Source organism: Pinus tabuliformis, chromosome 5_1 (assembly GCF_031772625.1).
Source record: "Pinus tabuliformis cultivar Carrire ecotype Pingquan chromosome 5_1, CPIR1, whole genome shotgun sequence".
Lineage (NCBI taxonomy): Eukaryota > Viridiplantae > Streptophyta > Pinopsida > Pinales > Pinaceae > Pinus > Pinus tabuliformis.
In genome coordinates this window covers 694,443,721-694,469,873 of record NC_142305.1, presented here as the reverse complement: position 1 = coordinate 694,469,873, position 26,153 = coordinate 694,443,721, and the positions used below count along the sequence as shown (strand labels likewise).

Sequence of the window (26,153 nt, the reverse complement as noted above, 5' to 3'; positions counted from 1 at the left end):
CGGCTTCACAAGGATGGAACCTACATCAGATGGATGTCAAGACCGCATTCTTGCATGGTTCGATCAAAGAAGAGGTCTACGTGGAGCAACCCGAAGGATTTGAGATTTATGATCGAAAATGTCATGTATGCAGGTTGAAGAAGGCTCTCTATGGATTGAAGCAAGCACCCCGAGCATGGTATGAGAGGATCGATAGCTACTTGATGAAGCTGGGATTCACTAGGAGTGAAGCCGATCCTAACCTTTACTTTAAGGTTGAAGGTGACAAACCTCTCATATTGGTGTTGTATGTGGATGACCTCTTTCTAATAGGTGCAGACCCTCTCATTCACAAATGTAAGAGGGAGTTGGCTTCTGAATTTGAAATGGACCTAGGAACAATGCACTATTTCCTTAGACTTGAAGTATGGCAGAAGCCAGGGGAAATTTTCCTATCTCAAGGAAAATATGTGGTGAAGATATTGGAAAGATTTGGTATGGTAGACTGCAAGCCTGTAACTACCCCGATGGAGCTTGACTTCAAGAAGTTAAGTGGTAGTGCTGCTAGACCTGTTTTATGAAATGCTACCGAGTATCGGAAACTCGTCGGAGCATTAATGTTCTTAATGAACTCCCGTTTAGACATATGCTTTGCAGTCAACACATTGACTCAACATATGGTTGAACCTCACCACATACATTGGATTGGTGCCAAGAATATGTTGAGATATACTCGTGGCACAATCTCTTATGGGTTAAGATACACTGTCGGAGATGTGAGACTACTTGGATATACTGATGTTGATTGGGTAGGCAATGTGGAGGACCATAAGAGCACTTCCAGGTGCTATTTCTCCTTGGGATCTGCTTCGATATCCTGGAGGATCAAGAAGCAGAATATATTGCTGCTAGCATGGCCTCTTGTGAGGCAGTCTGGTTGCATGAGCTCTTCAGTGAGCTGTTTGGATTTACATTGGATACCACCGTGATCTTATGTGACAACCAGAGTGGGATTCGTTTGTCAGAGAATCCCGTATTTCATGATCGCTCCAAGCATATCAATACCAGGTATCATTATATTCGAGATATGGTGCAGCGGGGAGCTATAAGGCTCCAACATATCAGTACAGATGAACAGGTCGCTGACATTCTGACAAAGCCCCTAGGGAAAGTAAAATTCTTGAATTTCTGAGAACAACTTGATGTTGTATAAAGACCCTCCGATGAGGGTCCTGTATGATGTATTGATCTCTAGGAGCTTCGGGGGGGTGCAGGGTACTTCTTGGAGTGACATATGACCACAGGATGATTCACCATCCCCTGGTGGTATACATGTACACCCCGTGGCAACTATGTAGCAAGATGATTGGTTCTCTTGTGAGGTCTAGATGATGTGTTCTCCATGACGACTATGTAGCAGGAATTAGGATGATTGGTTCTCCTGTGAGGTCTGGATGATGTGTTCTCCATGACGACTATGTAGCAGGATGATTGGTTCTCCTGTGAGATCTGGATGGTGTGTTCTCCATGACGACTATGTAGCAAAATGACTAGTTCTCCTGTGAGGCCTGGATGATGTGTTAATTGTGTAGCAGGATGATTAGTTCTCCTGTGAGGATGAGATTGATTAAGTTCTCCTGTCAAGGCATCCTACCCATGCAGTCAGGGACTCATGGGAAGTATGTCTCATCTGATCAATGAGCAGGGAAATGAAGTTAGGGACCATAGTAGTACCGATGGACGCATCGTTGTATCTACCGTACTCCCTATGCTAGGATGACCTTCATTGTGTTGGGATCAATGATACTGGTCTAGGACAAGTGGTAGGAGTTGTACCCACTATGACACTGACTTCGGGTCGGTTGAGACTGGTCTGGGACCAGTGGTACATACTCTGAGACTGACCTTTGGTCAGTGCAGTACTGGTCTGGGACCAGTGAGAGTGGTACATACTATGATGCTGACTTCGGGTCGGTTGAGACTAGTCTGGGACCAGTGGTACACTCTCTAAGACTGCGATACTGGTCTGCGACCAGTGGTAGGAGTGGTACCTACTATGACGCTAACTTCGGGTCGGTTGAGACTGGTTTGGGACCAGTGGTACGCACTCTGAGACTGACTTTGAGTCAGTGGAGGATGACACTGGTTTGGGACCAGTGGTAGGAGTTGTACTCACTATGACGCTAACTACGGGTTGGTTGAGACTGGTTTGGGACCAGTGGTACATACTTTGAGACTGACTTTGAGTCAGTATGATACATCCTTGATCATTTCTTCTTCTTCATAATTCAGACAAAAGTAGATTAGAACAGAACAAAGCAGAGCAGTACAGATCAGTACAGGGCAGAGCAAGACAAAGTAGAACAGGCGGAATAGAGCAGAGCAGGACAAGGGTTAGGCTGTACAGGGCAGTGCATTTGATGGATGAATAGTAGCGACTGACAAACAGACTGCAAATGAAGTTCTCCCTAGTTGAGAGGGAGTGTTAAAATTGGCAACTAGGTCCAAACTTCATGTGGGTCATCTTATTCATGGCTGATAATATTTTTGTTAGATTCCTCTTGTCGAGAGGTGTAGGATTGATCTAAATATGATCCGATTCCGATAAATATTTATGGAGATATGAGTTTATTTTGATTATGGAATTATTATCAAGCCGACCTACACTCATGTAGGCTCAAAAGCCCAACAGTCGCATCTATTCAAACATCAACAGTTGTGTATAAATATAGGAGGACTTTTCCTCGTTTGCACTCACTCATCTCATCACATCTCTCTCTCTCTTGCGCAAAAAAGGGGTTCTTCTCTACTGCGCAGAAAAGAGACTCTCTCACACATGTGGAAGGAAGCTGCTGAACCTGAAGTTGCAACTGCAGATCCAAAGATTGACCAGCATTGACCATATGATCTCCTCCTCTGAATTGCCCTATCGGTCCATCTGGACCTCCATTTTTTGATGGAGGAATCAAGCCGATTCGACGGTCGGTTTGCAAGATATCGACTACCCTAGTTTTGATGATGAAGCCGCTAATGCTGATGTTGTTGATATAGGGTTTGCTATTGTTGATATAAATCAGATTTATTGTACTATTTCTCTCTGTTGAATTATTGAAGATAAAAAAAGATTTGATCAAAGGGTTTCCCCACACATTGTGGGATTTGTCCCTGGCTAGCCGCCACATCTTGTGTCTCTTGTCTTGGCTTGTTTTCTGTTGATCATTTAATGTTCTATCTGCACTTTACTTATGCACATGTGATTGCTAATCTATGAATAATAATAAGAAAGAAAAGTAAATTGCACTAAGCATAGAACATACCATAACTTAACAACGCGTCTGTGCCATTCGACTATCATCATCAGCGTGATCATGTTATATTGTAAACCCTTTCTGCATGTGTAAATTGTAAATAATCTCAGCAGATCCGTGTCATGTATGTAATTGCCTAGGTAAACCTAATTTTCTAGTGATGATCTACGTTCCGGAAGGTTTTTTGTCTCACCGATCTATGATCGACAGAGTTTTCCTTCAACCTAACCCCAAAGCCGGAATGGATTTTGTCATTAGAATCTTAGGGGAGTCCTAGTGTGCTAGAGCGAGTCTATGTAAAAGTGATTTGGGAATAATTCTAACTATTTGGTTAGGTTCTTTTATTACAAATTGCTTGATCTGCTTGATTATGTTTGTATTGCAGAACTGGGTAGTCTATGAAGGTCTATGTCAAATGGGTTTTCCCCCTTGAGATGTAAAAATGTAAAAATCATGATGTAAAATGTCTTGAGGGTTAGAAAAATAATCTATCCCCTCATAAGTCCTAGGTCCTAGGTGATTTTAAATTTTCCAAAGGCTAAATTCGAGGGTCCTTTAAAAAAAATTAAATTTTAAAAGGTCCAGGGACTAAAGTTAAATGATTATTTTGCTAAAATTTTATGCCCTTGGTCCTTAGGGTTAAGTCAAAGTCAAAATTTTGAGGAAATTAATTCAAATAATTAATTTTTGAATTAATTAAAATGCATTTAAATGATAATTTCGAATTTCCTCATTATTTTAATTTCGACAGATGAGATTAAAAGATTTTTTGATCCTCATCAATAGTCGAGATCGCTTTAACAAAGATCACTTGAACTAGCTGTTGGAAAAATTTTCTTTAAATAGGAGGTCAGTTGTCAATTAAAATTATTCGATATTTGAGTCGTGTGCTAAGGAAAGTTCTTTTGTAATCCTTGTTTTATGTCCAAATAAAGAAAGAATTTGACGTTAATCTCTGCTGGTGTTACTCTTCCGAAAAATGTTGTAAGATGTTTTATTTTTTTGCATAGATTTACGTTCAGCCATTGATGTTAGCTTATTGAAGATTGATTTAAACACAGGTATCTTGTTTGATCACTAGGGTTTGAATGATAGTTTAATTTCTGAATATAATGGCAAGTATTTCCATTAGATCTGAATTTCACTATTGTTTTCTCTCTCTGTGTTAATGGTTGAATTAAGCTGTGTCAGAAATCCTTGATTTTGAGATGACCAGGCATTCAAGGAAGTCTTCAGTTGGACCAGCCAACTCTTCGATTGCATTTTCTGAAGAGCCTAGCTAGTTTTGATCCCGAGCTTATCATTAGAACCTCCATTGTGAATGCATGAAGGGTTTTCTGAAGCACCTCATCTTAAATTTAAAATTTAAAAAATATATATATTTTTGTGGCATAATGATAGATCTGGCTGCTTAGAGCCTTTAAATTGTGAATACTGTAATTATTTCGCTGGTTTTTAGGGTTTTTAGTTTCGTCCTTTCATATATTGTCTCTGGGAATTTTTTTTTAATCATTGCAGGTTGCAGATATGAAGGTGAGGTTCAATCTTGAAGCCAGATCTAGGCCCTAGAGGGTAAGATCTGGCCTCAGAACCAGTTTTTTGCGAGTGTACAGTTCTGTTGCTCGGGGTTTCATTGTGTTGCAGGAAAAAATTTCGAATTTTTTTTACAAACTGTGTTAAGCTCTCGCTGCACCCATCGAATCCCTGTTTCTTATTTGGCTGCATACTCCCATCTGTCTGCAGCCCTCCATAACCCATAAAACCCTTATACACAGCTCTTCCCATCTTAGCGTTTTCCCTTACTTCTGCATATCCTCTGCCAAGCTACGACCCTCATTCCCTGATCTCCATCATCGAACCCATCTTCTCCACACCCAAGCAATTCCTTTTCTCTCCCACCCAGTTTTCTCTCCATGCAATCCTATTCCCCATCACAGCTCCTAGATTGCTGCCAAACTTCACGCTACCATCCCTTTGCTGCCTGGTTCCAAAGCCTTATACGTTGCCCATCCAGCTCATCCTCTCAAACCACAAGCATTCCACCTCCTATCGTTGCACCATCCTCAGCTGAAACCCTTCATTGCCAACCCTCGCGCAGCCTCATTCTTTGTTGTCTCTTGCCATAAAACCATCCCTCGGTCGAATCTTCTATAACCGCTGCCCCTCATCCAGCCTTCACGCGTTGCCCTCCTTCGCTGTCCAAGTTGCCTCTACCTGCAAAACATTGTTTGCAAAACCTCCTTCTCACTCCATTTCAGCTCCACGCAAACCCGCAACCTCCATCTCCTTATCCGCTGGCATTGAAGCTACCCATCTGCTGGCCATCCCATGCTATCCTCATCTTTTCCCTGGCTTTCCTCATCATTCCCTGTGGATTTCCTCACGTTGTAATTATCCTCCTCTCCAGTCGTGGAACTCCCACAAACCTGCACACAACAACAAACTCGTGTTCATCTTTATCAGCGTGTATGCGTATGGTGTTTAGTTTAGGTTCAGTTCATTTTATTTAAGTTAGGTTTTAGTTTAGGCTTTGGTTATTTTTAGTTTTAGAATTATACTTCTTCTTCTTCTTCTTCTTCTTTTTTGTATTTTATATTTAAATTCACGCTTTTCATTTTTGTGATTTTGATTTAAAGGATTCAAAAGAAAATCTAAAAAAGATTAATAATAAAAAACAAAATTTCCCCAAAAGCATAAAAAGGCTTAGTCCTTAGTTTTTTTTTATTTAGTCTTGTTTTATTTTAGAATTGAGTTTTTCTTTATGATTTTGATTTATATTTTAATCATTTAACATAAAAAATTAAAAATTAAAAAATATTTAAAAAATCCTAAAATTCCAAATCATTAAAAAATTATAAAAATTAAATTTTTTTGAAAAAGGCTAATTAAAAATTGGAAATTCCTTTTGATGTCTTTTTTTGTTGTGGTATCATTGTTCATCATTTTACTATAGTTAAATGTGCTTAAATTTTATCTGGAGTTTAACTATTGGAAAGTGACAAATTTCCTAGATTTGGAATTTCAAGCATAATCATTTTAAATTCTAGCTGGTTAGCATTTAAATTTTATGGTTATTTAAAGAATTTGCATCTCTTGAAATTTAATTGCTAAGACATTGTGCTTCTATAGGAAAATCTTTTGTTATTGCTTGAATTATTGAATACTTGTTACATATAAGATATTTTGCAAATTTTTCAAGCAATCGTTAATTATTTCATAAGCAACAGCAACTAATTGATTACCTTGGATCATTGATTCCATAAGGCACTGCTATTAATCATTTTAAATTTTCTTGCTAAGCCTTAAATTAATTATTTGATTTGCTTCGTTGTGTCTCCCAAACCGGCTGATTCCCAATTGGTTTTCATTTTTCCCAAAGGGTCTACCCCCTGTTGACCAGTACCGGTCAATTGCCCATGCAGTACCCCCCCCCCCCCGTTTTTTTCTTTGCAAAAAGGGGCAGCACCTGATCAGCGTGTCCGAGCCATCCTGCAGTCATCAGCAGTTTCATCATTTTAATTGTAAACCCAGTCTGCATTTATGAAATGTAAATAATCTTAGCAGATCAGAGTCATGTATGTAAAGTTGCCTAGGTGGACCTAACTTTCTAATGATAATCTACGTCCCGGAAGGTTTTTCGTCTCACCGATCCATGATCGGCAGAGTTTTCCTTCAACCTGACCCCAAAGCCGGGATGGATTTTGTCATTAGAACTTTAGGAGAATCCTAGTGTGTTAATCTGCTAGATTATAAGTGTGTCGCAGAAACTGGGTGATTTGTGAGGATCTGTATTAAGTGGGTTTGTCCCCTTGAGATGTAAATTGTAAAAAGTCATCATGAAATGTGTCTTGAGGGTTGAAAATGTTTTAAATCCCCTCATGTGTCCTAAGTCCTAGGTTCTAGGTGATGTTTCCGAAGGCTTAGTTCGATGATCCATTTAATAAAATAATAAAACAAATAAAAATTAAAAAATAGAGCAAAAACCCTAAAATAATAATATTTTAAGTGAATGAATGCAAAATATTATTTTTAATAAATCGACGGATGAGATCAAGAGATGTCTTGATCCTCATCAACGGTCGAGATCATTTCGACATGGATCACTCGAACTAGCCGTTGGGATCATTTCCTTTAAATAGGGTCTTAGGGGGTCATTTCAGATCATTCGATCTGTGAGTCTGGTACTGAAGAAGCTCTCTTGTAAATCTGTTTCTGGTTAATAAAAGAAGACTTTGGGGTCCATATCTTGCTGGTGTTACTCTCTTGAAATGCTGTGAGATTGTTTAATTTTCTGCATATTTTCTTTTCAGCCATTAATAATAGCTTTTTTGTAGAGTATTGTGGGCACAGGTATCTTGTCCACTTGCTAGGGTTTGAGTGTTGTTAGGGTTTCTGAAGTAATGGCAGGTATCTCCATTACTGTTTGAGATCTAGCAGCATTTTTGCCCTCTTTATTGACGGTTGTTTTGAGCTGTGCAGAAAACATTTTCTGAAGGAATTTTGTGGGCGTTCGGGGAAGTTCTCGGCTGAACCAGCCAACTCCCGCAAGCATTTTTTGCTGAGCCCAGTTGGATTTGATCCTGGGTCTATCATTCGGTTTATTTTTCTAATTTGCATGAGAGATTTTCTGAAGTTCTTCACAGTGAAAATCTGAAATCTTTATTTCTTTAAAATATTCCTGTGCTCATTGCTGAATCTGGCTATTAAGGGGCAAAATCTGTAAATTAAATTAGCTGTTCTAGGGTTTTAATTTTTGCTTTATGCAGTTTTTATTAGGGTTTTCAGTTTTTGTTTGAGACATATATCATTTCTTGGGTGATTTTGTCCATTGCAGACACAGGTTTATCTTTTCAAGTAGCAGGGGTTTTGCAGCTTTCAAGTGCATGCAATCTGTCTTCTGTCTGCCGCCACAAGGAAACACACTTTTCTGGGAAATATATTGGTTATTACATTTGCAAAATACAGCATTCTGCTATTAAAATTTGTGCAAAGCAGTGAGGACGTAGTCTCAGCTGAATCTCATATGCGCGCATTGCTTGTCGTAAAGCTGAGACGTATGATCGACTTATAAAACCCTTTGTGGCATCCAATTGAAATTGTTTGGTTTGAATAAGCGTTTAAACTCCAATAACCAGCGCGCATTTGAAAATCGAAAACCCCGCATCGAGAGCTGGAAATCGCATAACAATCCATCACGCAGGTAAGGAAGCCAGCTTCAAATTTGATCTTCAATCACTGCAACTGGTTGAGCGTCCCACGGGTTTTTAGACGTTCACACCACCGGCTTAGGTAAGCATTGTCTCGTTTCTGTTACCGCCTTCTGCTATCAAAGCTGCCCAGGTAAATCCGTTTCCATTTTAAACGCAGTCAACAGCATGAAAAAATCGAGATTTGTTTTGGGCAAAGCCTGCTCATTGTTTTTCAGAGGTTATATGTTAACAGTACCTCTGCCGTCTTCATATGTCTGCGTTTTTCCATGATAATATTTCACCAGCGTATCAGCAGTGTTAGAATCGTTCCATTCATAAGCGTTCAGGTAATTTTCAAAGCGATTTGCGTCCCTGCCTGTCGAAAATCCTTTCCGCGCGTTCGGTCATTTCTTCGTTTATGCTGAGCAAGGGTTACGATACCTTCTTCTTCATTGGCTATGATATATTTACTGTTCCATTCGCAAATCCGATCCCAAGTTTTCTCCCTGCGCGTGCTCAATCTTCTCGGGCCAGGGTCACGATATATATTTTGTTTTTCTTGTTAGACATTAGTGGTAGCGTTTGATTCAAGTTTCTTTTTTAATTTAATAGTCTTAGTTTGAGTTTAGATTTATTTAGATTTTAGATTTATGTTAGATTTATCTAGAGTTTAGAGTTATGTTAGATTTTAGTTTTAGATTTTTCCTTTTTTAGATTTTTATAAATATAAAATAAAAAAAAGACTTAGGCTTTGTTAGATTAGTTTTATTTCTAGATTTTAATGTGTTAGATTTTAGCTTGAATTAGATTTTGAGTTTTAGTTTTAATAAAGTTTTATAAATTAAAAAAAAAAAAAAATTATTTAAGCATAGATTTAGATATTTTTAGTTTTAAATCTTATTTTTGTTTAAAAAAAAAAAAAAAATTGAAAAGCATAAAAAATTTTGGAAAATTTTCTTCGTCAGATCCAGTTATTTTCGGAAATTGTCATAGCTTTCATGCTAAGATCTAAATTTTCAAGTCGAGATACGAAATTGATATCTGGTTAATAATTCTTAATTTCGCTATTGTTTAAAGCATTGATCAAAATCTGGATATCATTGTTGAGGTTTGGTCATTACGAGGCTTTGTGGTTTTAACAGATATCTTGCTTTTAATGATAAATGATTGTTGTTCATGGTCCATTTTTTTTATATCATTTAACAAGTAATCATCTTTTAAGGCACTGGTCTGCTAAATTAATCAAATCCATCTAGTGCTTTTCATATCGTGTCTCGTGTCTCCCAACCAACTGGTCAACAGTTGGTCTCATCATCTCACAGGGACTACCCCCCTTAGCCGCGGGAGACAGGCTTAAACGGAGGGATCGGGGATCAGAGTGACAACCCCCGGTCTGAGGGTTGTTGTGTCAATTTGCACGACAACACCCCCTTTAGCCTGCTACAGGGAGACGACTTAAACGGAGAGATCGGGGATCAGGGTGACAGCCCCTAGTCTGAGCGTTGTCGCGGTGCCTAGATACTCTATGCGACAACATTTTTTGGCGCCGTTGCCGGGGATATTTTATTCTTAGCGTTTCAACGACATTTCATTTTCATTCTTCTCTCTCATCTTTTCATTTGAGCCGGCAACGACAACATTTTTTGGCACCGTTGCCGGGGATAGAGTTTTTTTCCTTGGTCCTTATGACATTCATCATTCATCATTTATCTTTCATCATTCTATCATTCATTTGAGTTGGAAATGGCAACATTTTTTGTCCTTGGTTTCTCGACATCGTTTTAATCATCTCATCTTTTCCACCATTCATTAGCCTGTCAAGCGACATAACATTTTCTGGCGTCATTTAATCTTTTCATTGCCCTATCTTTCATCATCTCATTAATCATTTCATTTGCACCTTTAGCACTTGGACTTCTCGATTCATTTCTTGTTTGGGTTGCGACTCCACTTCTTCCATTTATTATTTCTCAGACAAGAAGCCTTCCCTTATATCCGGTTGTTTGTTTCTTTTTAGATCCTAGAGTTAGATTCATGTTCAAGTGGCGACTCCACTTCTTTCATCTCTTTATTTTCTTGAGTAGAGGTCTCTCTCTATCATCCATTTGGTCCCTCATTATTCATCATGGATTATTCGTTTACCCCGTGTCATTTTATTGATGTTCTCCATGATATTCCGAAAGTGGCCATTCATAAATTGTCTTTGTTCTTGGGTGGTGATTCAGTGGCTGTTAGAAAGCATCTATGCAGGTTTTCTCGTATAATGCTCATATATTGTAGTTCTCCCCAGTATGATCATGAGGATGTCAAAATGCGTCTATTTGTCTTTTCTTTAGAGGGTGATGTTTTGAATTGGTTTAATAATTGTCCTGAAGATTCTTTCACTTCTTTACAAGACATCGTTCATGCTTTTAAAGATAGATATTGTTATCAAGATAGCTCCCCTTGTGCCCCTACAATTATGCGACATGATGAAAGTAATCTTGTGAAGGGTTCAATTGTCGATAAAAGATTTCAAGACAATTCTCCATATCAGAATGTGCCATCCACTTGCATCGTTACAGATCAAATTCATGACAATGGGAAGACAACGACAAATTTCCAAATCAGTGTTGACAATGAAAGGGAAAATCATAAGCAAATTATAGAGGAACTAATGCGGCTGGTAAAAAATACGGAGATTAATCAAGAAAAATTTGTAACTGATTGCGTCAATGATATGAGAACTTTATACACCCACCTGGAAAAGCGAGACAAGGAGATGGAAACCATGAAAGCTAATCATGATAGGGAAATTAATTCTATGCAAAAAAAGTTATTAACTATGGATGAAGAAATGACTATCATGACATTCGATTATAATAATCAGTTGGCTACCATGCAAGCAAATCATAAGAAAGAGATAAACTCTATGCAACATTGCTTGATGGCCATAAAGGAAAAGAACGATAAAGTGATAAAACATATGGAAGCTAGTCAGATATGTCTTCAAAATAAGTTATTGAGCATGGAGGAAGACCATTCCAGGGAAATCAGTGCTATGAAGGTTGAACACTCTAGCCAGATGGATGCCATAACGATACAGGTACAAAAACTTCAACATCGGCTAGAGGATGAAAGAAACAAGGAGATACCGACAGATCAGAAACCTCCTTATTTGCTGCAACAAGCTTCATCTTATTATGAGGAGGTCATTTGTTCCATTGAAAAGTGGTTAATTGAAGGTTGCCCGGATAAAAAATTGAAAACAATAAAGATCAGATGCAAAATGAAGAAAGACATGTCATGCATATCTTACATACTTCATCTAAGAGTTTCGAAGCAAAATGTTCCACAAAGAAAAAACGCAAGAGAAAGAGAATGAGAAAGCGATTTGATGCATCATATGGCCACAAGAAGCTTGATTTTCGGATAGGAAAGAGTCCTACGGTATGCAGAATTCGACATGACACATCCGAGAAACAACCGACAAATTTGCCTGAAAGCAGGCAAATGCTCAGAATACACTATATTGAATGCATCTGATGCCATGGGGCATCCTCTGTATTTCTAACCCTACTCCTTGTCTTTTCAGCATTTCATTTTTGTCTTAGGATCAAATTTACTTTTCATGTTACTAGATAGTTAATAAATGAAGAGCTTATATCTTTCCTATGCTTAATGTTATATGATGATTTTTGGATGGACGTTACTTATGTTTTGTTGTGTGTTGCGTGGATGCAGATTCTGAATTCTCACATTCCTACAGTGCAGCAACGTGTCCCCAAGTAGAGCCAGAGGTTGACCAATATGTGTAAACGACCCATAACAGTACACCCCCTTTTTCACAAAAGGGATAGCGCTTGATTGACGTGTCCATGCCATTCGACTATCATCATCAGCCTGATCATGTTATATTGTAAACACTTTCTGCATGTGTAAATTGTAAATAACCTCAGCAGATCCGTGTCATGTATGTAATTGCCTAGGTAAACCTAATTTTTTACTGATAATCTAAGTTCCGAAAGGTTTTTTGTCTCACTGATCCATGATCGGCAGAGTTTTCCTTCAGCCTAACCCCAAAGTCGGAATGGATTTTGTCATTAGGATCTTAGGGGAGTCTTAGTGTGCTAGAGCGAGTCTATGTAAATGTGATTTGGGAATAATTCTAACTATTTGGTTAGGTTATTTTATTACAAATTGCTTGATCTGCTAGATTATATTTGTATCGCAGAACTAGGTAGTCTATGAGGGTCTATGTCAAATGGGTTTTCCCTCTTGAGATGTAAAAATGTAAAAATCATAATGTAAAATGTCTTGAGGGTTAGAAAAATAATTTATCCCCTCATAAGTCCTAGGTCCTAGGTGATTTTAAATTTTCCAAAGGCTAAATTCAAGGGTCCTTTAAAAAAAATTAAATTCTAAAAGGTCCAGGGACTAAGGTTAAATGATTATTTTGCTAAAATTTTATGCCCTTGGTCCCTAGGGTTAAGTCAAAGTCAAAATTTTGAGGAAATTAATTCAAAAAATTAATTTTTGAATTAATTAAAATGCATTTAAATGATAATTTCGAATTTCCTCATTATTTTAATTTCGACAGATGAGATTAAAAGATTTTTTGATCCTCATCAATAGTTGAGATCGTTTTAACAAAGATCACTTGAACTAGCTGTTGGAAAAATTTTCTTTAAATAGGAGGTCAGTTGTCAATTAAAATTATTCGATCTTTGAGTCGTGTACTAAGGAAAGTTCTTTTGTAATCCTTGTTTTATGTCCAAATAAAGAAAGAATTTGACGTTAATCTCTGCTGGTGTTACTCTTCCGAAAAATGTTGTAAGATGTTTTATTTTTTTGCATAGATTTACGTTCAGCCATTGATGTTAGCTTATTGAAAATTGATTTAAACACAGGTATCTTGTTTGATCACTAGGGTTTGAATGATAGTTTAATTTCTAAATATAATGGCAGGTATCTCCATTAGATCTGAATTTCACTGTTGTTTTCTCTCTCTATGTTAATGGTTGAATTAAGCTATGCAGGAAATCCTTGATTTTGAGATCACCGAGCATTCGGGGAAGTCTTCAGTTGGACCAACCAACTCCCGGATTGCATTTTTTGAAGATTCCAGCTGGTTTTGATCCCGGGCTTATCATTAGGGCCTCCATTGTGAATGCATGGAGGGTTTTCTGAAGCACCTCGTCTTAAATTTAAAATATAAAAAAAAAAATATTTTTGTGGCATAATGATAGATCTAGCTACTTAGAACCTTTAAACTGTGAATAATGTAATTATTTAGCTGGTTTTTAGGGTTTTTAGTTTCGTCCTTGCATATATTGTTTTTGGGCATTTTTTTTTATCATTGCAGGTTGCAGATCTGAAGGTGAGGTTAAATCTTGAAGCCGGATCTAGGCCCTAAAGGGTAAGATCTAGCCTCAAAACCAGTTTTCTGCAGGTGTACAGTTCTGCTGCTCGGAGTTTCATTGTGTTGCAGGAAAAATTTTCGAATTTTTTTTACAAACTGTGTTAAGCTCTCGCTGCACCCATCGAATCCCTGTTTCTTATTTGGCTTGCATACTCCCATCTGTCTGCAACCCTCCATAACTTGTAAAACACTTCTACGCAGCACTTCCCATCTCAGTGTTTTCCCTTACTTGTGCGTATCCTCTGCCAAGCTACGACCCTCATTCCTTGATCTCCATCATCGAACCCTTCTTCTCCACACCCAAGCAATTCCTTTTCTCTCCCACGCAGTTTTCTCTCCATGCAATCCCATTCCCCATTGCAGCTCCTGGATTGCTGCCAAACTTCACGCAGCTATCTACACGCTACCATCCCTTTGCTGCCTGGTTCCAAAGCCTTATACGTTGCCCATCCAGCTCATCCTCTCAAACCGCAGGCATTCCACCTCCTATTATTGCACCATCCTCAGCTAAAACCCTTCATTGCCAACCCTCGCGTAGTCTCATTCTTTGTTGTCTCTTGCCATAAAACCATCACTCGGTCGAATCTTCTAACCCACTGCCCCTCATCCAACCTTCACGCGTTGAACTCCTTCACTGTCCAAGCCGCCTCTACCTGCGAAACGTTGTTTGCAAAACCTCCTTCTCACTCCATTTTAGCTCCACGCAAACCCGCAGCCTTCATCTCCTTATTCGTTGGCATCGAAGCTGCGCATCTACTGGTCATCCCACGATGTCCTCATCTTTTCCCTGGCTTTCCTCGTCGTTCCCTGCGGATTTCCTAACGCTATAATTATCCTCCTCTCCAACCGTCGAACTCCCGCAAACCTGCACACAACAGCAAACTCGTGTTCATTTTTATCAACGTGTATGCGTATGGTGTTTAGTTTAGGTTCAGTTCATTTTATTTATTGATTTTATTTAAGTTAGGTTTTAGTTTAGGCTTTGGTTATTTTTAGTTTTAGAATTAGACTTTTTCTTTTTTTGATTTTATTTTAATTCACGCTTTTCATTTTTTGTGATTTTGATTTAAAGGATTCAAAAGAAAATCTAAAAAATCTAAAATATAAAAAAGAATAATAATAAAAAATAAAAATTCCCGAAAAGCATAAAAAGGCTTTGTCCTTAGTTTTTTTATTTAGTCTTGTTTTATTTTAGAATTTAGTTTTTCTTTATGATTTTGATTTATATTTTAATCATTTAAAATAAAAATTAAAAAAAAAAAAAATTAAAAAATCCTAAAAATCCAAATCATTAAAAAATTAAAAAATAAAAAAATTGAAAAAGACTAATTGAAAATTGGAAATTCCTTTTGATGTCTTTTTTCTGTTGTGGTATCAGTATTCATCATTTTACTATAGTTAAATGTGCTTAAAATTTTATCTGGAGTTTAACTATTGGAAAGTGATAAATTTCCTAGATTTGGAATTTCAAGCATAATCATTTTAAATTCTAGTTGGTTAGCATTTAAATTTTATGGTTTTTTAAAGCATTTGCATCTTTTGAAATTTAATTGCTAAGACATTGTGCTTCTATAGGAAAATCTTTCGTTATTGCTTGAATTATTGAATGCTCGTTACATATTAGATATTTTGCAAATTTTTCAAGCAATTGTTAATTATTTCATAAGCAGCAGCAGCTAATTGATTACCTTGGATCATTGACTCCATAAAGCACTAGTATTAATTATTTTAAATTTTCTTGCTAAGCCTTAAATTAAGTATTTGATTTGCTTTACTGTGTCTCCCAAACCGGCTGATTCCCCGTTGGTTTTCCTTTTTCCCAAAGGGTCTACGCCCCTTAGCCTGCTACATGGAGACGACTTAAACGGAGAGATCGGGGATCAGGGTGACAACCCCCGGTCTGAGTGTTGTCGGGATGCCTAGACACTCTGTGCGAAAACATGCCCACCATAATTTCCTCAAAAATTTGACTTTGACTTAAGCACCAAGGTCTAAGGGCTTAAATTTTCTTAAAATATCCATTATTCCCTTAGTGGGGGACCTCCAAAAAATGACTTTCCTTTGATCCACGAATTTTTGGTTATTTTCCACTTGGAGAGAAATTAATTTCTCTATAATTATTTTTGACTCAAAATTAATTAATTTTTTGGCTTAGGATTTTTATTTAATTTAGCCAGAAAAAATTAATTAATTGACACTAGAGGGGATTAATCATTTTTCCACCTTCAAATATTTTAGCATGGTGTCTAAATATGAGGGACCATGCACCAAAATAATTTTTACATCAAATTATTGCAATATCAACCCTTAAAAGGGGAAAACACATTTAGACTCATACCCTCAATAATTTACCCAATTCCATGACACAATATGATCTAGTATAGACCAAGTGTGTTTATAATAAAATAATTTAGCCAAATGTGCTTAAATTATTACCAATCACACTTTTATGAAAACTCGATATAACACTAGGACTCACCTAAAACCTTGTCAAAGAATTCCACCCTAGCTTTGGGGGTTTAAGCTTGGAAGAAAAACTCTGTCGATTATCCGTGTTTAGAAAACACAGAATTCGGTGAGGTTAAAAAACTTCCTCGGATGAAATCATTTGCCAAAATCAGAGGCTTACCTAGGTGTTGTTACATATTTAAACAATCATACTAGCATAATTTATAATACAAGTTGTAGAAATTGGGTTTACAATGATAAAATTGTACTAGCTGATGGCTTTGAATTTTGAAAAAAATTCTTCACATCTTTGCATTCTGTTTCCCTGGACTATTGACAAAGTGTGGTCAATAGGACCCACTAATGTAATCTCACTCTTGTGACCTGACTATCACAAACCCTAGGAATCCACCTTAATTGCATCATAAGGGCAAAAAAAAATGGGGATATTACAGATGCCTTCCAACATGACCTCCACTAACAACTACATGTCCTTGTTCCCTTGTTGCTTCTTGTCTTATAATATGTATAATTTCATGGTTGTTGAAGGTAGTGTTGATTGGCCATCCTTTCCAAGGAGTCTTTTCTCAGCAACATCACCGGTTGTTTTCCTTGAGGAATGCTTTCTAACGACATGACCTTGAGAAGCTCCTTTGCTTCCTCCTTTAAAATTTCCTTTGCTTATTCCTTTTGACTTAAACTTTCTAGTTTTTCCCTTAGGTGCAGGTTTAGCTAGTGACACCTTCACTTTCACCTTTGAGTCTCCATCAGTCAGAACAGTTGTAAATAAAGATCCAGTAAATGTGCAATGCCAAGTGGACTAATACCCTGTAGGCCATACATGGAGGCAGTCATGATATATAGGCTATGGATCAATGATACCAAGACATTCAATAGAAAAACCTTCATATTGTGCAGGCAAGGCCACCTTAGATTTTGTTTGATATCTAGCATTTTCATTCTTAGTCAGTAGCTAAGAATCACTTATGAGATTTGATAGAAAATCAACTGGCATCTCTTCTTCTGATTGATGTAGTATAGTATTGAACATAGAAATATCTATCCTAGCTACACATTGTGCCATAACCTTTTTATAATATTTTTATATATTGGAACACATCATGCTAGAAACCTTTTGTAACCAAAAATAATCCAAGGCAGTGTTTCTTGCAACATCTGTTCTACAAAAGGGTGGATAACATTTGGCTCCCACTTCAGGATGTGTGCTCCTCACGTGAGTGCACAAGAATTTTAGAGTCACAAAATTCTCCATACTTCATAAATGCAACATCTTATTCCTCTATGCTTAATTACGAGCGTGAGGTATGGTAAAATTGTCCTTTGGTGCACTCGCGAGGATTGATTTTTTTCATTGAACTTTGGAAAACCTTTTAATTTTTGATGTTCATGATGTTTCCAGCCGAGGAATGCTTCACTTGTACATGTTCTTGAATTTGAGTGTCATCTGACATGTACAAATATGTGTGCAATTTTTCCATATTAACAGTCCAACAATTTGGTTTGACCTTGGCTTGACCCTCCAATGGGTAGGATAAAGGCAGACGGCTACTCAAAACACATCTCCAATAAAGGCTCAAATAATTCTTATTACCCTTCAAAATTTTCCTTAAATGAAGGCCCATGCCTATACTATAAGTCAAGGCATTTTCATGAGGCATGGGGATGACTTCTCAAGCTCAATATTTGGTCATAAATCCCTCACCAAATAAAGTGACATCAAACATAGAAGAAATAAATTTTCCTTGAGGATGCAACATTTGTTCGACACAGATTGTCATTGATGTCAATATGGCAATATTCAAGAGGAGGAGACAGAGCATATCGGAGCCAAGAGGAGCAAAAGGAGCCAAGAGGAGCGGACCAAGCCAGAGGAGCCACATATATCGGAGGAGTGCCAGAGCAAGAGGAGCCATATCGAAGGAGTGTCAGAGCAAGAGGAGCCATCGGAGGAGCTACAAGAGCAAACAGAGTGGACCGAGAGGAACAGATGGAGCAAGAGGAGCCAAGAGGAGCAATATATATGGAGCAAATGGAGAAAATGGATCGAGAGGAGCAGATGGAGCAAGAGGAGCCAAGAGGAGCCATATATATATTACAAGCAAATAGGGCCATCGGAGGAGAAAACCCATATATATATGCCTTAACAATATCGGCGGGCACATATTACAAACAACAATGCCAAAGGAAGAACTATCGGGAGTCACTCCCGAAACCCCCGATTGCGATATACGGTTGTGGAACCGACGAGAATATAGAATGTGGCTTAATATCATATCGCATCCGCAGTGATCGCAAGTCATAAGGGATGGCGCTATAATCTACCGATTGCGATAGAGGCATGGACCCGATGGACTTATTAAAAACAGTCTATAATATATCGCATCCAGAATGTCGGAACTGTTCAAGGTGCAAGCTCCGAAATCCGGAGCCGAAACTCTTATCAAGCAAAATAGAAAGCATATCGGGTCCGCGGAGCAGAGAATCCTTATCGCATCAGCGAAATCCGGAGCCGAAACTATTATCAAGTGAAGTGTAAAATCATATCGGGTCCGCAGAACTCTTGTATCGCATCGGAGCAGCGGAGGTAGCGATCGCCGAAATCATCCAGAGCCGAAATTATATTTGGAGCAGCCTAAAGGAGATCGGGTCCGCAACCCATCAAGACTCGCCGATAAGGAATCCGCCGATATGACGGATCCGAATTCAGTTTAGGAAGAAATGTAAGGAGGCATCGGGTCCACGTTACATCGGAGGAATGGGTCTATTGTTTACAGCGAACGCCGATGTTCATCGGACCCGAAACAATATTAAAGGGAGTCTAAAGCCATATCGGGTCCGCACCTCGTCGGAGGTCTGGGCATAAGAGTTATTGCGACCGCCGAAATCCGGACCCGCCGATAATTGTAAAGGCGGGTGCATAATAATTGAAGTCCGGCATTTGAATTAGAGCGGGGGTTTATAATGTTTTCCGTGTATTATATGATACATGGCCGCGGGGTTAAGGTATATATTAAAACCTGTGCGATGGTTGATTATTGATAGAAAGCGCCGAATAAAAGGTGGCTTCCGATGGTTGATTATTGATAGAAAGCGCTGAATAAAAGGTGGCTTCCGATGGTCGATTAAAGCGCTCGGTGATGGTTGATTAAAGGCTCGGTTGGTGGCTTCCGATGGTTGATAAAACGCTCGGGTGGTGGGTTCCGATGGGTGATTAAAACGCTCGGGTGGTGGCTTCCGATGGTTGATTAAAACGCTCGGGTGGTGGCTTCCGATGGGTGATTAAACGCCTCCGATAAAGCCTGTAAGGTATTAACCACAGGTCAAGGGCCGAGTTTTATCTAAGAAAGGGGAGTTTGGGTTTTTCTACTCAGATTTTGGAACACTTGTATAGACAAAAGAAGCAAAGGAATGGAAGCCGAAGTGTCAAGCGATCAAGTGAGGAGGAAGCCAAAGAGCCAGCATGTAAGAGGAAACGAATGGACAGGGGCATGGAGCATATAAAAATAGCAAAAACAGAGAACTATAGTGGTTGTTCGTGAACGGTATAACCTGAGCATGAGATAGTGAAAGCAGCAGAAGAAAAGGGGGCAGCAGAAGCAGTGGAAGCTGAAAAGAGCGCAGCAACACACCAGTGTATACCAAAGAGGTTGGAGCCTCAGAATTGAACAGGATTGAAGTCCTTGGGAGTTGGTGCTCCTAAGTCCAAGATTGGTGTCTTGGCAAAATAGAGTTGGTGCTCAGGAGGTTGGAGCCTCACCAAAGTCCAAGTTGGAGCTTGGCAACCAATTGTGACAATCTATTTATTGTATTTATTTTACTGCACAGTTATATTAATAAAAGCATTTATTCCTGCTGTTCATTTTGTGTTCTGAACATATATGTTTTAACTAGTAAAATAATAGTGAGAAAAAGAAATACTGATTCACCCCCCTCTCAATATTTCCAACAATTGGTATCAGAGCCGGCTTCTTCATTCTAGCCTAACAGCTTGAAGAAGGATCAGCAACCATGATGAGAAATCAAGAAGCATTATTCATGGCACTCACAGATGATGATGACTCGGGGCCAGAAGGAAATGTGGATGAACTGTTAATAAGTTCCATTGAAGAGAACGAGAAACTGCGGAACAAAATTATCTCTCTCAAAGTGGAAAACGAGGAAATAAGAAGGAGAGAAGATCTCTTGGAAACAAATCTTAAGGAAAAAGAAGAGACTTGTGAAGAACGTGAGGCCGAAGTAGTATCTCTGAGAAAGGAGTTGGAGCAAATTAAAAAGGGTTGTAAAAGCTCTCAAATACTTGATACTATTCTGAAAAATCAAAAACCTCAACATGATAAGTCTGGAATAGGTTTCAAGGGAGAATCCTCAAGCACTAAGAATAGTGCGAAAAGCTATGCCGATGCACTTTCATGCAACCCAAAAGATGAAAAAGTATCTTATCAAAAGTGCATCCCAGATTCCAAGAATAAAGAAAGAGTTACTCCAAAGAAGAATGTGGAGTCGAATCATGGACACTACAGAAAATACAAATCTGTACCCCACCAAGGGCCCATCAAAAATCCAAAGGACGAGGGAGGAGTAATTCTCAGAAAGGAAAGCGAATTAAACCGTGGTTACTTCAAAACCATATTTCTTGGACACTGTTTTCACTGTAAAAACTTCGTTCACCAAGCTAGACACTGTATGGCTCGCAGAAGTGAGAAGACAACGCAAAAGGACCGAGTATTCAACTCATATGCTCCCAAAAGACAGGGACAAATCAAAACCTTCAATTCATTCGATCCCTTGACTAAATTTGATCTGACTTGCTTTTTTTGCTACAATAATGGACACTATGAACAAAACTGCCCACTCAAAGGAAGAAAGACGAGCATCAAGATCTCTACAATGGACAAATGCGGCCTGGCTCTATTTGCGCAAAATAATGGAAACCAGTGGTTTGTGGATAGTGGGTGCTCCAGACACATGACAGGAGACAGAAGAAGGAAATTTATCTCACTGAGCAAAAAGGAAGGGAATGTGTCCTTTGGAAGCGGAACTGGCAAAATTGCAGGAAGAGGAACAGTTACTTTGATCAATGGAAAAGGAAAAGCTCAAGATGCTCTGCTGGTTGACGGACTCAAACACAACCTTCTGAGTGTCAGCCAAATTTGTGATCAAGGACATAAGGTTGTTTTCAGCACCAAAGACTGTGAAATAAGGAACTCTGCCTCAGGGAAACTTGTGGCAAAAGGAGTGAGAACACCAGACAACATTTACGTTCTGAACAAGATTCAGGAAAACAAATGCTACTTGAGTCAGGCAGATGAGAGTTGGTTGTGGCACAAGAGACTTGGACATACCAGCTTCCAAAATCTGGTCAATATCAGCAAGATCAAAGCTGTACAAGACATCCCAAGGTTGTCCAAACCAAATCAAGCAGTGTGTGGTCCATGTCAACATGGAAAACAGACCAGAACCAACCACAAGACAAAGGAACACTATACATCAAAGCCCTTGGAGATCATACATGCTGATGTGTGTGGGCCAACTAGAAATCAAGCACTCCAAGGAGAAAGGTACTTTGTATTATTTGTTGATGATTATACTAGAATGATGTGGATATATTTCATAAAGTATAAATCTGAAACTTTTGAGTGTTTTAAGAATCTAAAAGCCCTTGTAGAAAATGAAAAAGATTCAAAAATTAAGTGTTTCAGAACAGACTGAGGAGGAGAATTCACATCAAACGAGTTCAGAGAGTTCTGCAATATTCATGGAATTAGAAGGGAATACTCGGTTGCCAGAACACCTCAGCAAAATGGGGTAGTTGAAAGACGAAACCGAACTGTCCAAGAAATGGCAAGAACCATGTTGTTAGCAGCAAACCTACAACCTAAATTCTGGAGGGAAGCAGTAGGGACAGCTGTCTATACATTGAATCGGACTCAATTGAGACCAAATTGTGACAAAACTCCTTATGAGCTATGGAAAGGGAGACCTGCTTCAGTGAAGTATTTCAAAATATTTGGAAGCAAGTGCTTCATAAAAATAAATGATGGTTCACCTAGAAAATTTGATTCTCGGGTTGATGAGGGGATATTTCTTGGATATTCTCCACGGAGAAAGGCTTACAAGTGCTACAATTTTCGACTGAAGAAAATAGTGGAAAGCATCGATGTAAAGGTTGATGAAGATCTTCCAGAAAAGGAAATTGAAGAGCAAGAAGATGACTTTCTCATTGAAGAAGAAGAATCTAAAGAAGAAGAGATAGATGATGAAGAAGAAGAAGATGAAAGAGAACCACCTCATACCCCTTCAAAGATGAAGTATGTAGAAAGATATCATCCAGAAGAACAGATCATTGGCGATAAAGATGAAGGTGTGCAGACCAGAAGAAGGATAACAACCTCACCCAAGAGAAAAGCCATTGCCCTCCTATCTATGATAGAACCAGAAACATTCATAGAAGCAAGTAAGGATCCTCATTGGGTAAAAGCAATGGAAGAAGAAATGTCCCAAATTGAGAAGAACAAGACATGGGAGCTGGTACCTCGTCCAAAGGACAAAAACATAATAGGAACCAAATGGGTGTTCAAAAATAAAATGAATGAGGAAGGACAGGTTATCAGAAACAAGGCAAGACTTGTCTGCAAAGGCTATTCACAAATTGAAGGAGTTGACTTTGAAGAGACATTTGCACCAGTGGCCCGTATGGAAGCTATCAGGATGTTCTTAGCATTTGCTTGCTCGAAAGGATTCAAAATCTATCAAATGGACGTGAAATCAGCATTTCTAAATGGCGAACTCAAGGAGGAAGTCTACATGGAGCAGCCAGAAGGTTTTGATCTGACAGCAGGAAAGGACCTAGTCTGTAAGTTGAAAAAGGCTTTGTATGGGTTGAAACAAGCTCCTAGAGCTTGGTATGCAAGATTGGATAACTATCTCCAACAACAAGGCTTCAAAAAGGGAGTGGCTGGAAGCAATCTATACATAAAGACAGATCAAGGTAAGTTACTAGTTGCTCTTGTTTATGTCGATGATCTGATTTTTGCTAGTAATAATGATGAAATGAGCCATGAATTTTCTCAAAGCATGGCAAAAGAATTTGAGATGTCAATGATAGGTGAATTGTCCCACTTCCTTGGACTTCAAGTATCTCAAACCAGAGCAGGATTGTGTATATCTCAAGCCAAATATCTAAAAGACATGCTCAAAAAATATGGAATGGAGGACTGTGCACCCATGAGCACTCCCATGACCACAAATTGCAAACTGAGCAAAGATGATGACTCCCCTCTAGTAGATGCAACTCATTACAGGTCAATGATTGGAGCCCTTCTATACTTAACAGCCACACGACCAGACATAATGCAAGCAGTAGGAATGGTGGGAAGATTTCAATCGGCTCCCAAACAATCTCATTTATTAGCTGTAAAAAGAATTCTCAGATATTTGAAGGGAACTTCTGATTTTGGTCTCTGGTACCCAAAGAGTTCAACATTGACTGTAACTGCATACACCGATGCTGATTGGGCTGGAAACATAGATGATCGGAAAAGTACTAGTGGGAATGCATTCTTCCTAGGAGACTGTTTGGTATCCTGGCTCAGAAAAAAACAGTCATCCATATCATTATCCACAACCGAAGTCGAGTATATTGTTGCAGCAGACTGTTGCTCTCAGATACTTTGGATGAAGGAAGCGCTAAAAGATCTCGACATATGTACAAATCAACCGATTATCGTCTATTGTGACAACACTACTGCTATCAGTCTCAGCGAAAATCCAGTGATGCACTCAAGAACCAAACACATACCAATCAAGTATCATTTCCTCCGTGAGCAAGTAGTTGAACAAAACATCGCTCTGGAATATATCAGTACTAAGGAGCAGATAGCTGATATTTTCACAAAACCTCTTCCTCGGGAAGTGTTCGAACATCTGCGACAAAAGATGGGGGTTATTTCTTTATCATCACTCAAGTTCATTCATAAAGATGCAGCAGGACAGGGGGAGAAGTTCGACAAGGGGAGTTCGTATGCATTCCTTTGCCATTGATGTCAAAGGGGGAGAAAGCAGAAGAATATTGCCATCAATAACAAAGGGGGAGATTGTTGGACACATATTGTCATTGATGTCAATATGGCAATATTCAAGAGGAGGAGACAGAGCATACGGAGCCAAGAGGAGCAAAAGGAGCCAAGAGGAGCGAACCAAGCCAGAGGAGCCACATATATCGGAGGAGTGCTAGAGCAAGAGGAGCCATATCGAAGGAGTGTCAGAGCAAGAGGAGCCATCGGAGGAGCTACAGGAGCAAACAGAGTGGACCGAGAGGAGCAGATGGAGCAAGAGGAGCAATATATATGGAACAAATGGAGAAAATGGATCGAGAGGAGCAGATGGAGCAAGAGGAGCTAAGAGGAGCCATATATATATTACAAGCAAATAGGGCCATCGGAGGAGAAAACCCATATATATATGCCTTAACAATATTGGCGGGCACATATTACAAACAACAATGCCAAAGGAAGAACTATCGGGAGTCACTCCCGAAACCCCCGATTGTGATATACGGTTGTGGACCCGACGGGAATATAGACTGTGGCTTAATATCATATCGCATCCGCAGTGATCGCAAGTCATAAGGGATGGCGCTATAATCTGCCGATTGCGATAAAGGCATGGACCCGATGGACTTATTAAAAACAGTCTATAATATATCGCATCCAGAATGTCGGAACTGTTCAAGGTGCAAGCTCCGAAATCTAGAGCCGAAACTCTTATCAAGCAAAATAGAAAGCATATCGGGTCCGCGGAGCAAAGAATCCTTATCGCATCAGCGAAATCCGGAGCTGAAACTATTATCAAGTGAAGTGTAAACTCATATCGGGTCCGCAATCGCCGAAATCATCCGGAGCCGAAATTATATTTGGAGCAGCCAAAAGGAGATTGAGTCCGCAACCCATCAAGACTCGCCGATAAGGAATCCGCCGATATGACGGATCCGAATTCAGTTTAGGAAGAAATGTAAGGAGGCATCGGGTCCGCGTTACATCGGAGGAATGGGTCTATTGTTTACAGCGAACGCCGATGTTCATCGGACCCGAAACAATATTAAAGGGAGTCTAAAGCCATATCGGGTCCGCACCTCGTCGGAGGTCTGGGCTTAAGAGTTATTGCGACCGCCGAAATCCGGACCCGCCGATAATTGTAAAGGCGGGTGCATAATAATTGAAGTCCGGCATTTGAATTAGAGCGGGGGTTTATAATGTTTTCCGTGTATTATATGATACATGGCCGCGGGGTTAAGGCATATATTAAAACCTGTGCGATGGTTGATTATTGATAGAAAGCGCCGAATAAAAGGTGGCTTCCGATGGTTGATTATTGATAGAAAGCGTCGAATAAAAGGTGGCTTCCGATGGTCGATTAAAGCACTCGGTGATGGTTGATTAAAGCGCTCGGTGATGGTTGATTAAAGGCTCGGTTGGTGGCTTCCGATGGTTGATAAAACGCTCGGGTGGTGGCTTCCGATGGGTGATTAAAACGCTCGGGTGGTGGCTTCCGATGGTTGATTAAAACGCTCGGGTGGTGGCTTCCGATGGGTGATTAAACGCCTCCGATAAAGCCTGTAAGGTATTAACCACAGGTCAAGGGCCGAGTTTTATTTAAGAAAGGGGAGTTTGGGTTTTTCTACTTCGATTTTGGAACACTTGTATAGACAAAAGAAGCAAAGGAATGGAAGCCGAAGTGTCAAGCGATCAAGTGAGGAGGAAGCCAAAGAGCCAGCATGTAAGAGGAAACGAATGGACAGGGGCATGGAGC

The 26,153-nt window shown here is 39.2% G+C and overlaps 1 protein-coding gene across 2 annotated transcripts in view; it reads left to right on the top strand.

Moving 5' to 3' along the window:
• LOC149166842 (phenylacetaldehyde reductase-like) overlaps window positions 1-26,153 on the top strand; it is a 522,913-nt gene that overhangs the window by 416,725 nt on the left and 80,035 nt on the right. The gene's annotated exons all lie outside the window — the stretch shown is intronic.